General features: G+C 39.9%; 2 long non-coding RNA genes across 2 annotated transcripts; both read left to right on the plus strand.

Annotated features, from left to right (window-relative positions):
• The first annotated feature begins 737 nt into the window (after positions 1-737).
• On the plus strand, positions 738-3529 carry LOC127755389 (uncharacterized). Its single transcript, XR_008013005.1, has 2 exons — positions 738-1050; positions 3006-3529. It is a non-coding gene; the product is annotated as an uncharacterized LOC127755389 (long non-coding RNA).
• Positions 3530-5232: 1703 nt separating this feature from the next.
• Positions 5233-6537, plus strand: LOC127755264 (uncharacterized). The gene is made up of 2 exons (XR_008012988.1): positions 5233-5373; positions 6301-6537. It is a non-coding gene; the product is annotated as an uncharacterized LOC127755264 (long non-coding RNA).
• Positions 6538-10680: the final 4143 nt, after the last annotated feature.

A 10680-nucleotide genomic window follows, 5' to 3' on the forward strand; every position in this document is an offset into this window, starting at 1 on the left:
TTTAGAAAAGTATGAAACTAGATAAGGCCACGTTTAGATTTTAACTTTTTTTTCTTTAACTTCTAATTTTTTCGTCACATTGAACTTTCCTACACACACAAACTTTTAACTTTTCTATCACATCGTTATAATTTTTTCAAACTTCCAATTTTAACGTAGAATTAAACACAGCCTAAACTAAATTTCATGACTGAAATTGTCGCAGAAAATCCAGTACCATACGGAACCTTAGACGATGGAATCTCTGTCGTGGGACATCTCTTGTTTTGAAAATTCTGCTTGACGTACGAACTGCTGACGCGGTGCGGTCCATCCACATTAATATTCCAGGAAAAAGAACGCGAGAAACATGGCGCAACCAGCTGAAACTGTCGCTGCCGCGGGTCGTCGTCGGCACGTGGCGAAACCGACGGCAATCATCTAAGGACCAAGCACGTTAACTGCCAAACCTCTAGCTACTGCCCGCTCCTGTTTGAACCGTTACGTTGTTGCGGAAAAAAGAGAGGAAGAATGTATTCCCTCCGCCACAAAATAATTTCGTTCCTCACTCATCGCACATATATTAATAATAAAATAAAATGACTATAGCCCCTTGCATTTATCAAATCTCAATACAATTATATCCTACTTTGTCTTTTTCGAATGTATTTAATTCTTGCTTCCACAAACTTCAAAGCGGTAATTATTTAAAAATAAACTTATTTTGAGATAAGCTACGATTGGTAAAACTGATCTTATTTTAGGATGATCGATGGCAGTTTCTGGGAAGTTGGATTGAATCCTCCGTATATAAGATGTTGGGGACGTGTGTGGTGTCCACGGGCAAAAGTACACACGATCCACACACAATTATAGCAAGTACTTCTTCTACCTGCAGGAGGCCTCGAAGCGTTGAGGATACATACACAAATATAACAAGTGCAATACCGACAAGAGTAGAAGATAACTAACTCTCCACCCGCCTGTTTCTGGTGATCGTCCTGCTTCTTATCGCCAGCAGCACCGTTCCTCCTTTTGCCAGTTCAAGGGAGCCGCCCTCTTCTACCGGATGTAAGTGATTTATTCTCTAGATCGAGCGTTGAATTATTTAACCAGGATAACAATTAAGAATAATGAACACAGAGTAAGATCATCAAGTCGAGAATAACAAATTTGAATGCGCGCCGGACTAATTAACGACCAATGACAAAGGAAATTAGGTAAACAAAGCAAACCAGTCAATTCGCCGGAATCAACATGTTTATCGTGCACTTACACCACTGGGGAAGGGTTTTTTAAGTCCTGGTTTGCAACCCCTTTAAATCTTGGGTTACAAAACAGTACGACCAATATGGGACTACAGGTTAAAATAACCAGGAGTAAAAATACATTTTTAGTCCCGGTTGGTGTTACCAACTGGGACTAAAGATCCTAGCGCCATCTTTAGTTTGGTTGGTAAGGCTTTTTTTTTCCTTTATTTTTTTCCTTCTTGTATTTATTGTCACCCTCAAATCCCCATAAATTATCCCCAAATCACACAAATCATCCCCACATCATGCACAACAAATCATCCACAATTCTTAGCACATCAACAAAATCATCCACAATCCACAATTCATTCATAAAATCATCCACAAATCTAAAATAATCTACAACAAAAATTTACAAATCATTCAAAAAAAAATCACAAAACACGCCGCCACCAGCCGCCTGGCCTCCCCTCCCGCTGGATATGGTGGAGGGTAAGCCGCCGGCCATGGGCCGCTGCCGGTTCGGCGGTCCGGCCACCACTTGCTTGCCACCTCGTGCGCCACTGCGGCAGCTTCTACCGGGCCACCGCCCGCTGTCGCTGTAGTCATCGTTAGAGGAGGGAAGGGGAAGGGGGAGGAGAGGGGAATGGGGAGGAAGGGGAGAAAATGGGGAGGGTGAGGAGGAGGAGAGGATGGACGGGAGGAGGAGAAGACGAGGGGATGAGCATAGGAGGCGTGGAGGGGGCAGGGATTTTAGCGATTTTTGAACTTTGGTCCCGGTTGGCATAAACAATTGGGACTAAAGATGGATACCAACCGAGACTAAAAATAATAGGGTTCTGACATATTTTTAACCGGAGTAAAAATAATATTTGAACCGAGTGTTACCAACCGGGACTAAAGAATAAAAAAGTGTTGTGTATTTTTAAACTGGGACTAAAGATATTTTTAGTACCGGTTTTTACTCAAAACGGGACTAATGTGATTTTTGAGTGACCCAGTAAAGATCATTTCTCCATTAGTGTTAGTTATTAGTATTTTCTTTCATGTGATGTTTTCATGTCAGTTAATTATTTTTGTCCATTACTGTCTCCAGTTATGCGATTTTTTACGTTGTAGAACCTTTATTATCAGAAACTCTTCTACTCTTGTCTTACACGTCTCGGTCGATATGAGTATGAAACCAAAAATCTAGGTTACACCTATCAACGATCAAAATCGGCTAAAATAGCCTCCTAATCAAGGGCAATGTATCCTGATCTCAATATTGGTTTTCATAATTTCAGAACTCAATATATGTTATTTAACTTACATTTATCTTCTTTATCTCTTTCTCACAAAGGCCATATATAAAGTAATACATTTAACTACTTTCTTTATCTCTCGGACTCTCACTATCTAGGTGTTATACAAGCAAAATACTTATTTGGGTAGGAGAATAAGGAAAAATACCAATAAACTGGTTGTATTGCTTTAGTGGAGTTCTTAATTTTGCTGGTTTTGATAGTTGAGGCCTTGAGGGGTTTAACATAACAATCCGGTTTGGATTTTATAGTAGAGAGTTGTGTCTTAGACAAATCCGATAGCTGAATCGTATAATATGAACTTGATTGTTTTCTAAAATATGTAGGTACGAACATATAAAAGTGATGTAGCCCAGTTTATCAATTTGAAATCTTATTCACATACAAGGTCTAATATATATGGAGTGAGTAGTATGTTACAACTGTAATATATTCACATGACAAAGAGTAACCTCTTGCAAACCCTGTGCAGGTACCAAAGATCCAGGACAAAATCCCATTTGCCCTCGGCCTTCTCCTCCTGGGATCTGTCACAGACCGCCATGCTCTCCCACCAATGATGCGCGCAACGTGGAGCAACAGAGTGCACGGCTGCCGTGATATTAATAAGAACTCAAGGATGAAGAGGATATTTGATTAAATAAATACTTTCTCTGGTTATAAATAACAACTAACGCTTATAAAAGATTTGATTAAACTTTTAGTTTGACCCTCAATAAATTCCATAATACTTATTTGCCTAAAAAATTAGTATCATAAAATTATTTGATTTTTCAATATTACTGGAATATAAAATCAATGATTAAAATTTTAAAAGTTTGATTAAATATTGTCTTAAACATCAATTATTTATTATCACAGCAGGGTGTAAAAGAAACCTATTAAGTTCACGCCTTCTTTTTTATGCGCGCTCTGATTGCTATGTATTAATTAAAGGGAATAATATTTCCATTGCCTCCTTGTTAAACGTTGGTCACTTATAAGTCGTTTCAGTTTTATGCTTGGGTATTTTTCCTTACAACACTGTAAATCCTTTTAATTAGAGGATCATTTTGTATTTTCATAGATGGGATAAATCCCTAGGGCATCCGCAATTTGGAATAGAAGGGTGCCGTAAACCTATTATACGCAGTGGTGGAGCCATCGCCCGGCGAAAACTCCATTAAATTTTAATATGGATGAGTAAATTGATGATGAAATTTCTATAGCAAATAAAAATTATATTAAAGTTTGCCCGAGCTCAAAAATCTTTTTGACTCCGCCAATGCTTATACGTTGTGAGAAAAATATGTTATAGGGGTCACAAGCTTGTGGTCACTCCTAGTCTTATTATAGCCCGCCCTCAAGCAATCTCTCTTTTTATCCCTTATCACAATTGGTTAGTTCTAAAATAACACATTGGTTACTTTCATTTGAACAAAAAAGATAAGTACCTCGGTTGGGTTATATATATTGATTTTGACACTACTACGGATCGGGGCAGTACAGCTAGATATCGGATGTCCGGTGTCCCACCTCAGCCTCCGTTAGCATCACTACACCGGCTGCGGTTTTGTCCAACAGCCTAAATGATTATTTGTCCGTTCAGCACTTTTTCGCTACTAGTGGCACGTCCAAACTCCCAAAGGCGATGGATCGACCAGCCCAATAGTCTTCCAAAACCAAGGGTTTCGGAGCAGGGAGTGCCTATATTCTCTCAGCGCTGAGCATCACCAACAGAATATCTATAATTTTCTCCTAAAAATTTATTTTTGGGTTTCCTAAACTAAAAATAGGAAGTGAAAAAACTCCTCCCTCCAACAGATAGCCTAAATTCAATCCCCTAAACTTAAAAGTGGGCCCTTCTGTTAAACTACAAGAGAAAATTCCGTTTTTTTCTTTCACGCGCAGAAAGATCGTTATCTCCCACGCGCGGGAACGAAGGAGAGAGGCGGGATTGCGTGATTGGGAGCGACTTTCGCGTCCGCATATAAACGGAGCAAGGAACCGGGGGAAGGGAACTCCAAAACTCGGTAGGAGAGTAGGGGATATGTTGGAGCTGATTTTTGGACTAAAGTCCCTTAAAATTAGTTTTGGGAATCATATAGGTAGACTGTTGGTGATGCTACATCTACATGGCTAATATATAGTCCCAAAATATAATTAAAAAAATAAAAAATATATACGACAGCAGTTGCAGGAATTGATTTATCGGAAACCTTAACATGGCAGAACTAAATAAATAAATACATACATATATATTAGAAAAATGATTGTTCACTTACAGATATTAATTAAGGACTTATTTTGTAGGGATCAGCACTCAGATTCTCTTTAATAGATCAAAAGCAGATGAATCTGCTTTAGAAATATGTAGGAAATGTGAAACTATATTTTTCCAGCTCCGGTTAGGATCTCGCACTTCTAGGAATACATAGGAGTTTATTTTCACATCTACATATTTATATGTAATTTCTAGGAAATATCGTGCTTCTTTCGGAAAAGTCTGCCTGACAAATTATCTTAGTCACTGGTCTTAATTTCATGTCCTCATCGTGGAAAATTTTGGTGCATTTGTACATATCGAAGAAATTCTCAAATTAACACGATACGGCCGGCCAACAAACTGACACTGACCTGTAGTTTAATTTCCGCTGCTCGTCGTCTGCAATGGTCGCAGAAGTCCAGATTCACTATATAAGATGAATGGGCGCCAGCACTCACTAGCTGGTCTCCAAGCACAAAAATGTCGACAAGACTAGGTTACTCTCGGTCATCCCTGTTGCTGATGATCCTGCTTCTTGTTGCCAGCTGCCTCGGAACCTTCGTTCTTGCTGCTGAGGCTAGAGCATCACCGGGTTGTAAGTGTTTTCTTTCCCGTGTTCAAGAATTTAAACACTGTAGATCACTAATACATAAAACGTTTTTCTGGATGAGGCCCACGATAGATTCCAGACGGCTCATAAGTATTGGTGCTTATAAAAATCGACCCACATTTCACATATAGCTTGTTCAAAGGAGCACATTCAAAAATATATTTTTACAGACGGGTCTCTTAAGTAATACTACTACTACTCCCACTGTTGCTGTTGATGTATAATACTACTACTACTCTATACTACTATTTCTATGTCTTAGTTTGGTAGGGCTCCAAACTCCAACTTTTAGCTATAAACTTCTACTCTAGTGGAAGTTGGGAACAAGATGAAAAGTGTTTGGCTAGCATCCAACTAAAGATCTAAAGTTGAAAAAAAAGAAAAGAAAAAACAATCCCGAAACCCTAGACAGCTCATACGCCACCGGCCGCCGGCCGCGTGCCGTCCGCTGCAGGCCGCCGACCATGCGCTGTCGCCCGCCGCCGTGCGCAGTCCCTGCACGCCGTCCCCCCACCCCCATCCCCACCCCCACGCCACCCGCCACCACACGCGCTATCCCCCCACGTGCTGCCTGTGCGGCGGTAGTGAGAGAGGTGAGGATGAGAGCGAGAGAGGTGAGAGGTGAGTTTTGGGTAGTTGAGTGGCATTGTTGTGTAAATATGTTAAAAATTAAAGGGTAGTAGGTTTTTAGGTTAGAGTGGAGCTGTGGAGTAGCAAAAACCCAGCTCTACCCCCGTAGTTTAATTTTTAGGAGTTGCTCCGCTAACTCCACTCCTAAAAACAGAGGATCTGGACTGTTTGTCACAGCTTCGGCTCCAGATAAATTGGAGTTGGGAGCTGGAGTTGTGCCAAACGAGACCTATATACGTATGTACACACACATTCAACTGAATTTTCATTTTCACTGTGCAGGTAACTATGATCCTGAAGGTCGTATCATTTGCCCTCCTAATTATTCTTCCCCGCCGTGTCCCCGACCACAATGTTTTCACACCAACGGCGCGCGCGTCGTGGAGCAACCGAGTGCAAACTTTTCTTAATATTAACACACGGATGTTAAGCGACTTCCGTTTTTTCTCTATTCTTCTCTGCCTCTATCTCTACTATTATTATAATTAAAGATGTTTTTATTAAGATCTTGATAAGTCATCCGAATCCATATGCGATTCCTTGTATGTATCTCTATCTCTTCCGGATAGCTTCGTCCTTCGCCCCGTATCGGATATAATTGGTCACTCGGTATCCGACCGAACAGCTAGCAGTTGTAGCTCGTTCAATTACGTTGTCCGTCTCCGACCTGTACCAGCTTTCTTTCCAAAGAGCCGAAGCCCACACTGTACGTGTCCTGTATAGGCTGCAACCTGCAACACTGCTAATGGCTCTGGATCACGTTAATTCAGATTTCCAACAACCCATGGAGTGATTTGGACTGTACAGGTATAAAGTTGGTTCAGATGCTGACAATCAAGTGATAATAACACTTTTTCTTTGACGAGCTATCTTTATTATGTTGTGCGAATGGTTTAAATATTCGATACCCTCACCAATCAAAATATGCATGGATATTTTTCATTAGATTGGCGGCGAGAGAACATAATACTAATAGTGATTCTCACATGCGAAAACAAAAATATGTTTTAGATATTGTATAATGCATACCACCCACACTGGCCTTAGCTCATGTTTTAGATATGTAGGTTTCTAAAGGGCTTCCATAATAAAAACTAAACTCTCAATTTAATGTTTATTGCTATTTTAATTTTTGCTCCATAGCAACGCACAAGTATTTTTTTTCTATCTTCTCAACTATAATAAAAATTAAAGATATTTTTGCCAGTAGTTTGGTACATCATCCGTGTACGAGTCAATTTTAAGTTTGTTCGCTTTTGAAAATACAGATTTGTATTTGAGTCGGTTTCTTAAGTTCGTTTGTTTTTCAAAATAGAAAAGGAGCCATATAAGAAATTTCTTAAAAAAAACATTGGACTCCTATATTTATATCTCATGATGTTCTTAAAAAAGATATCTCAAAGCGAATTTCCACAGTGAATTTCATCTTAACTAAACAGTATAATAATAATAAGGTTAACATAGCCTCCACCCGTTGCAACACACATACATTTTTTCTATCTCTACTTTTATAAAAATTAAAAATGTTTTTGTTGGTACTTTGGTATATCATCCGGAATCGGCTTTTAACTTCGTTCGCTTTTGAAAATACATAGGGAGTCGTATAATAAATATCTTTAAAAAAACTCGCATGCTAAGTTGAGATGATCGGACTCTTAATTGTAGCTTAGGATTTTTCATATATATATATATATATATATATATATATATATATATATATAGAAAAACTATTCTACATGGATGAGGAGAAGATCGAGCCGGTGCGATCGACTACTTCCTCTACATCGACGCGTGCTACTTCGCGAGAATTCCTTCGACTTCTTAGCGCCTTCTTCCGCTGCGCAGCGCGTCGAGTGGTAACGATCTATGATCTAATACTTGCATGGTTCCTAGTTTACGCGATAGAAAATTTCGATTTATGCTATCGTAACCTACGCGTATCCCAACAACATGTTCATCGTGCACTTGGTTATTAGTATTTTTTTTTCATGTGACGTTTTCATGTCACTTAATTATTGTTTTTTAGGCCCTGTTTAGTTTCTCCAAAACAATAAAAATTTTGCTATTTTGGAGCACTATTTGTGAAAATGGATGTAAACACTAGTAGCAAAAGTTGGCAATTTGGTATTTATCATTTGGAATTCTAGAATAGAAAATTTTGTCAAAAAGAGCGTTGCGAGCCGTGCTTTTTCTGTCTTTACTAGTAAAATGACAAAACTTTATCAGGCATCTAAACAGCAACTAGAAAAACTTTAATGTCAAATCTTTTGCCACCAAAACTTTTGCCAACAAATTTTACCACAGAAAATGGATCTAAATATGCCCTTAATTGTATACTACTCTGTCCAAAAAACGAATTCCTAGCTCTACAAACCTAGACACATATGTGTCCAGGTTCATAGGCAGGATTGGTGTGTTTTTTGACGGAGGGGGTACAATTTTTAACGTCATCAAACTTTTATTATCAGTAAATCTTCGACTCCTGTCTTCGTGCACCTTCATAAATGCATGCCCCCCTCCCCCCTCTACGCCCTAATTCATGCAATTGTGATGATTTCGTACGAATTCCAATTATAACAATTCTACTATGTTCGTGTTTAGTTGTTTTGGCAAAAAAAAAAAATGCATGCATACGGACACACATTTAAAGTATTAAACGTAAACTAATATCAAAACAAATTACAGATTCCACCTGTAAACTGCGAGACGAATTTATTAAGCATAATTAATGCGTCATTAGCAAATGTTTACTGTAGCACCACAATGTTAAATCATGGTGTAATTAGACTCAAAAGATTCGTCCCTATACATGCAAACTGTGCAATTTGTTTTTTTTCGTTCATATTTAATGCTCCATGCATGTGTCTAAACATTTGATGTGACGGAAAAGTTGGAAGCTCGAAGGGAAACTAAACACAGGCTATATATATATTCACGGTTCATGATGGTTCATTTCGTACGACTTGAAGAGCCATACGAAATGAACCATCTATTAGAGCAAATATAAAAGTATAATAGTGTAGCCAACTACTAACTCCAAACCATCTATAATCAATTTAATAGCCAATTCATACAATTAATACATGGTCCTACATGTCATATACACAATGTGTCTTGCAGTCCGTACTGTAGCTGGCTACAGATTTATAGCCCGATTCTCTTTTCTCTCCTCATTTATCACCTCGATATGTACACGTTTATAGCTGGCTTATAGCCTGCTATTGTACCAGCTCTTATAGTCCATGCGCCCCACATTTCAAGCTTCTTCCTCGTGCATGTATCCAGGAAAGTAGTCAATCTTCTTGTTTAGCTCATGTTTTTTTTCCATTTCTGCTTGAAATACACTTATTTCCATCATTTAGATTATCATAAGTGGGATTTTAGTCGTAATCTCTATGACTCTACTTTAATTATTGTGTACTTTTTTAAAAAAAAACTCAATTTTGTATGGTTAGAGTTACCGAAAACCATAATATATTATTTATATACGATTTTTGACACATGCAAAAGTTTTATAGTCTACTGTCTCCACGTAAAATATAGGTTTACTTAAAAGCCGTGGGATCGGTTGAAGATTAGGGGCACCACATCAGCAAATTTCAAAAAAAAACCCTGTGTTTTTGTTAATTGCATACTGGTTCCCACCAACATCGTCCGTTCGATCTCGCGGTAGAGCTAAACTAACCGTCCACATGTCCACTGTGGCGGCCCTTTCTCAGCCGTGGGATCATCGAATCAGTAATCAATGGCATAGATTTCGTCCGGATGGACCAAACCCTAGCCCCCACGCCCGTCTCGCCCGCAGCCTGGCGCACGCACGCCGCCGCCTCTCCCTTCTACACCGCTACACCGTCGCGTCTTGCCGCTGCCTCGCCCTTCGTCCTTTGCGCGCGCCGTCGTCGTCGCATCCACGCCCTCCTCCAGCCATCCTCACCCTAGCCGCACTACCAGGCTCGCGCGTGCGTGACTTCGCCTGCCGCCGTGCCGCTCCCCTCGCTCCGCACACCAGGCATGGCCTCTTCCTCGTTGTCGTCACCCTTGCGCGCCCAAGCGGTGGACGCGCTGTCCCCTCTCTTACCAATGCGTCGCCTCTGCCTGTCCCCTTCCGGTGTGCCGCCTCCTCCTCCCCTCTTCCTCTACACATCGCACCTCTTCCCCTCCTTCAGTAAGTATCTCTTCTTCCCCATCGTTGACAGGTAGCGGAAACCATGGTTGAATTGATACTACCTGAAGGTGTTTGCCATCCTTCGCATGGAGGAAAGTTTTCCATTCCTCCATTTTTGAAGGAAAAGCATAGGAAAAAATAATCCACTCCAACCTAATATTTGCATTCCTTTGGTTGGCTTGCTCAACAACATAGAAAAAATTCCTGTGTTTTTCAATCCATAGGTTTGCACATGTATTCCTGTAGTATTCCTACGTTTTTCCTGTTCCTACGTTTTGGAAATCCTGTTAACCGAACGAGCCCTCACTGCTTCACATCGATGGACGTGGTAAACTCGATGAGTTGTTGAAACAGTAAAACAACTTTTTGGGATCCCCACATTATATAGCCCTAGATGGTTTAGATGGTTTAGTTATACAGGAGAATTTAGTTACATGGCTCTAGAGCCTTGAGTATGCTCCTAGCACAGGCTCATACTCTCTAGGATTTAATTAGTA

The sequence above is a fragment of the Oryza glaberrima genome, chromosome 11 (assembly GCF_000147395.1).
Source record: "Oryza glaberrima chromosome 11, OglaRS2, whole genome shotgun sequence".
Taxonomy (NCBI): Eukaryota; Viridiplantae; Streptophyta; class Magnoliopsida; order Poales; family Poaceae; genus Oryza; species Oryza glaberrima.